Here is a 6291-nt window from a genome sequence, read left to right on the forward strand (position 1 = left end):
CTCCTCCATGGGCACTGTCTGGCAGGAGCGGGCACTGGTGGCTCCAGCAGAGGGGATGCTGGTGAAAGTGTAATTCCACCCTCCCCCTGACCCTGGACTGATAATCTGCTACTAATGTTTAACCCTGGGTGAGGGCCCAGTGCCAAGACCAGGACGGGAAGGGAGCCAACGCAGGCGGCCTGGTGGCCTGGAGCTGTGCAGAGCGTGAAATCTCACAGGGCAGGGAGGATGGCCCACCGTGGCCTGACCCCCCTTGCCGGCCAGCAATGGCCTCGCAGTGTGACTAGGCCTGGCAGCTGGGCTCAGGCCCTGGTGGGACCCCTCCAGGGCTGCCTCAGTCAGCCAGGGTTTAAGGAGCCAGCCCGGCCCGGCCCAAGCAAGGCCCGCGGCAGTGGGGCCTGGCCACGGGGAGGCAGGCCCAGCAGAGAGGAGTGACTCACCGGGGCCCAAAGCCGCCTTCTCCAGGGGTTGTTTACGACTGACTCCTCCGCGTGTGTCAGAAACAGCCTCCCTCGCCTTCCCCTCCCCATGCCTCTTTCCGGGGTAAGGCTGGAGACTCGGTGTACAAAGGGTGGTGTGTCTGTCTGCCTGGGGGCGACCAGGCTATGACTTCCCACTTCTCTTCAGACAACAACCCAAACTGACAGGACAGGGACCTGAATCCCTCCCTTCCTCTCTGCTTCCTTAGACCAACTTCCTCTGTCGCCAGTTCATTAAATAAGTGCTATAGCATGAATGATTTTTTTAAAAATAAATTTATTTATTTATTTTTGGCTGCGTAGGATCTTCGTTGCTGTGCATGGGCTATTCTCTGGTTGTGGCGAGCGGAGGCTACTCTTCGTCGCGGTGCACGGGCTTCTCATTGCGGTGTCTTCTCTCGTTGCAGAGCATGGGCTCTAGGCGCGTGGGCTCAGTAGTTGTGGCACAGGGGCTCTAGAGCACAGGCTCAGTTGTTGTGGCGCACGGGCTCAGTTGCTCTGCGGCATGTGGGATCTCCCTGGACCAGTACGCTCGAACCCGTGTTCCCTGCATTGGCAGGTGGATTCTTAACCACTGGGCCACCAGGGAAGTCCCAGCATGAATGATTATTCCACTCACCCTCTTGCTCTGTTACGAGCTGAGTATGGTTAAATACAGTTACTCTTTGTTTTGAAAATGCTATTTTGTATCATTTAAACATTTGTTGCCACTTTGCTGTACACCAGAAACTAACACAACATTGTAAATCAACTATACTTCAATTAAGAAAAAATTCATTGCCTCTTTTTATAAATCAGATGATTGCTCACCTGTTGTGTCTTCCGTTAAGTGTCTGGTACTTTTATTTTTCCTACTCTGTCATCTTTCTCTGCCCCAGAAGGGGGGCAGTGTACATGGAGTGGAAGCAGCACAGGCTTTGGCACCTTCTAAACCGGGTTCCAGTCTCAGCAGCCCCGGGCAGCCTGGTGATCTGTGACCAGGCACACACTTTGAGGTTCTCTGCTCCCATGTCATTTGGGAGGCTTGGGAGGTCATTAAAGGGGGTTTCCAGGTGTTGGTGTTGTCGAGGAAAATAATTGATACACAATGTATAACAGGAATTGAAAAGAGTTTTATTTGAGCCAAACTGAGGACTAGAGCCCGGAAGACAGCCTCTCAGGTAACTCTGAGGGACTGCTCCGGAGAAGCATGGTTTTCGGCACAGTTTTATGCCTTGTCAGAACAAAGAACATCAAACAAGTCAGGGAGACATTCCTTCATGGTTTCAAAAAAACAGATCAGCACGTACATAGAGCGTCAGTATGGCCTTGGCGCCTGGGAAGTGAGACTTATCATCGAAGGAGCACCAGCATTGGCGTCCCAGGAAGAGAGGCACTTAATCTTCTATTTATTTATTTGGCTGTGCTAGGTCTTAGTTGCAGCCTGCAGGATTTTTAGTTGCGGCATGTGAACACGTAACTGCGGCATGCGAGATTTAGTTCCCTGACCAGGGATCGAACCCGGGCCCCCTGCATGGGGAGTGTGGAATCTTAGCCACTGGACCACCAGGGAAGTCCCTAATCTTTATTTTTAATGTGGACATTCTTTGCTTCTGGTCAATGCGCCCTTTTCTCTAATGATTAAAGCAGACGTACAGTGTATGCTTGGTAGGCCACAAACAGGCTGTTCCAGTTAGCATCACGTTCAAGTTAACTCAGGTATAAGCCATAACTCAGGTATGAGCCATAACTCAGGTATGAGCCATAACTCAGGTATGAGCCATATAAGCCATAACTCAGGTATGAGCCATAACTCAGGTATGAGCCATAACTCAGGTATGAGCGTTTCCTTTGTTAGTGTCCACGTTCAGGACCACATCATCCAGGCGACGTTTCTGACTTTCTCTGGCAACCTCACATCGATTCCTATGACGTAAGGCCCGGGAGACAGCAGTGGTGGGGATGTGGTGGCAGGGTGGGATGCACACGTGCTACCGGAACACGGGGCAAGACAAGGGGGCAGACCCGTGGATGCAGGCAAGGTGCTGACTGCAGGTTTGGGTGCAAACGCAGAGAGAATGGCAGCGTACAGATGTACCACGTTCTTCACATCGACAGCCGTCAGATTTCTATTCTCAGGAATGCTGGGAAGTTGGGGCCTGGGGTGGGGTTGAGGAGGAGGGGGTCTTCTCTCAAGGGCATGGAGATCCAGGGCTCAGGCACCACTGCCCAGAGAAAGCTGTGAAGTCCCCAAACGTGTCACCAACCCCTGGAGTTGCCTTGACCCCTCCCTTTCTCTCAACCTCACCACCATTCCGTGAGGAAACTGCGTTCATATTACCTTCCAAACGGATCCGGAATCCAACCCCTCCTTACCTCCTCCACTGCTACTGCCCTGGCCCACAGCCAACATCACCTCCACTTGGATTCCTGTCCACAGCTGGCCTCCCTGCCCCCACCCTGTCCCTCCCACCCACCCACTTCCCCTTCCAGTCTGTCCTCCACAGCAGTCAGATGACACAGTTGAAACTGAAGTAGACCATGTCTCTGCCCTGCTCCACACCCTGCAATGGCCCCATCCTGCTCAGACTCAAAACCAAAGCCTTCCAGGGAATTCCCTGGCAGTCCAGTGGTTCAGACTCCATGCTTCCACTGCAGGGGGCACGGGTTCCATCCCCGCTCGAGGAGCTAAGATCCCGCAACCCACACGTCGCCATCAAAAAAAACCTAAAAAAACAAAAAGCCAAACCCTTCCTAGGCTCCAGGTGCCCTCGAGGTGCCACCCTGGCTTCCTTCTCTTCTTCCAACAGGCTCCCGCCCCCAGGCCTTCACCCTGGCTGCTCCCTCCTCCGGTCGGCCTCCTCTGGCCTGGGCTCAGACATCGCCTGCGCAGTGAGCCCGCCCTAACTGGCTCGCTGAATACTGCCATCTGCCCCACCTGCCCAGCATTCCAGGTGCCCCTTCCCTGGCCCAACCTTTTCTTTCACTCATCACCTTCTGACACACTATGCAATTAACTTGTTGTCTGTCTGAGCAGGGATCTCTGGATGTTTTGTCCACTAATGTTACCTTAAAGGCTTAGAACTATGTGTGGCACGGTGTAGGCAATGAAGGAGAAATGAATGCGTGGACAAGTGAGGGAACAGCATTAGTGAGCTGCCCTGCAGCCAGCCCTGGGTCTCCAGTTCTCTGTCCCCATCTCCAGTGGGCCCCAAAGAATGTAAAGTCCTCCAAATACCCGCAACCTGCCCCTCCAGATCTCTTACAGCTCTTAGTTTCCCATCAAATGCCCAAGGACCAGCCCTGCTGATGCTTCTCCTCTCCCGCTGCTGCCAAAGCAGAACACATCCACCCCCACCACATTCTCACGGGTAGACAAGTTCTAGGAAGCAGGGTTCCATCTCTGACCCCCTCCCCCTAGAGCTGCCCAGGGCCCTTAGGGCTGCCCCCAAAGACCTTCCCGAGTACTGGTCTCTCGCGGAGGGCTGGGCTGTTATCCTAGCTCTGCAGCTCGTTCTCTCCTGAGTGATGCTGGGCAATCCCTCTGTGGGCCTTTACTGTTTGCAAAAGTAAAGGACCAGCCCAGCAGATTGCTGAGTCTAAGGCCTCTTGGCTCTAAAGTTCTTCAGGCTGCCCTGTCACTTCAGAATGGGTCCCACTCTCTTCTCTAATCCCACCACACCTCCCCAGTTCAAGGGAGACCCATTGCCACTCCCCAGAGGCTGGCAGAAGGGCAGCCCCACCCCTGACTAGCTCTTCTCCAATCCTCCAGCAAGATCCACCAGCTTGACCCTCTGTCTGCCAGAGCAAAGCTCCGATCTTGACATTCTGTAGCTCACGACCTCCAAAATGGCCTCACTGTCTGCTAAACACACCACAGCCCTACCCCTGGTGTTCATGCCTGCCCCCCCAGCCCCCCCCGCACCAGGTGCACCCCCACCTTCCCACCTGCTGTGCTCTGATGGCCCAGGGCTTCCCTGGTGTCCTAACCATGCTCCCACACCTCCCGCTACCTGGAATGCCTTCAGGAATCTCCTCCAGCGCCGCTCCTCGCTGGATCTGGGTTCCAGTCTCCTCACCACCACCACACGTACTGCCAGACGTCAGCTTTGTTACTGAACCTTTCTGATCCTGTTTTCTCATAAAATGGAAATATGATACTCACCTCTTAGTGTGTTATAAAGATTAAAGCACTTAGAAAAGGGTCCAGCACATCGTACACACTCCGCAAATGGGAGCTACTACTGTTCTCACCTCCACTCCGAAGGTCCATGAGGATGACATGAGGAAACACACGGGAAAGGGCCCAGCATACAGTAGGTGCTCAGGAATTGAGGACGCTGCTCTTCCTGCTTGTGACAGTTTATAGCTCTTAAGGCAATTCTGTCATCTTATGTAGCTTTAAACATGCATCTCTCGGGACTTCCCTGGTGGTCCAGTGGTTAAGACTCCGCACTCCCAATGCAGGGGGCCCTTGTGCCATCCCTGGTCAAGGAACTAGATCCCGTATGCCTCACGGTGCAGCCAAAAAAATAAATATTTAATTAAATAAATAAACATGCATCTCTCCTGGGCTTCTTTCCCTCTCCTCTCTCCCTCCACTCCCCAATGAAACCCCTGAGGGCAGGGGCCACGTCTCACCCAGGTCTCCATCCCCGGCCCCAGCCCAGGCCACACACCCAGTAAGCACTCAACACACTGAACTGTGTTCACACTTCAGTCCAGCTGGTTTAGGGAGGCCACCAAGCCACTGTGGCCTGTCCCAGAGCTGAGAACCTGGAGGGAGATGCCGATTCCCACTGCTCACATCTGAGCTTCCTTGAGTCCTCAGGTCATGCTGGGAAGGAAGACATGATGTAATGGGCCAACTGTGGGGGCAGCGTGGGTTCCGCAGGTCAGGCAAAGAGCTGTTTCAAATACTGAGGAAACTTGGACTGGGTTAGGAGCTGGAGCTGCCTTCCCATGCGCTGGAATCAGGGCAGGGCGAGCGCTCTACCTCCCACCCCACCCCCTCCTGATCCCCCAGCCCATTGTTGTCACTTAGAACAACCTCTGGCTACTCTGGCTTAGGAAGGCGCCGTCTGGACCTGTTTTTCTCTCTGAGGCACCTCTGCACCTCAGGCACACACATGCTGGCCTTGCCAGGACATACATGTTAGTGACATGACCCTGGGGATAAGTGGTTTCACACCTGCTTCTTCGGGGCCCCAATGCCTCTCCCAGCCTGCGAACGACGCAAGGTGTCCCAGGCTGTGTCCAAGATAGTGAAGGCTCATGTGACTGCTCCCTGGAATAACAGGTGTGCCCAGCCTGGATTTCTGACATGTAATTTGAGGATCTCTGGAGGTCATCGAGTACAACCTCTTCATTTTACAGAGGGAACTGAGGCCCGGAGGTGAAGGGGCTTGTCCAGGATGAGCGGGGACAGGGACCCTGTCCCCTGACCACCGCGGAGAGCCTACCACCCCTCACGGCCTCGAGGCGCTGCAGTACAGGCGGCGGCTTGCGTCACCTTTACCCAACGCCCAGCACAGTGTGGCTCCATGATACGCAGCCACGAAGCATCTCCCTTTTACAGGTGAGGGGACCGGCCCAAAGTCACACGCGTTTGAGCGCCAGAGCTCGCGCCCCCATTCCCGATTTCCTTGAACCTTCGCCACATCCTGTTACCGGCCAAGAGACGGGACCCTTGTTTGTGTGGGCCACTGGCCCTCCAATCACTCGAGGAGGTGGCGAGGAACTTTCGCAACGCAGGCACAAGAAGCTGGAGGCGTGACGCCGGAATAGGCGCGAGCCGGCGAGGGGCGTGAGCGCGTGGGCGGCAGGCAGGGCG

The sequence above is a fragment of the Leucopleurus acutus genome (genome assembly GCF_964270905.1).
Source record: "Leucopleurus acutus genome assembly, chromosome: 8".
In the NCBI taxonomy this organism is placed as follows: Eukaryota; Metazoa; Chordata; class Mammalia; order Artiodactyla; family Delphinidae; genus Leucopleurus; species Leucopleurus acutus.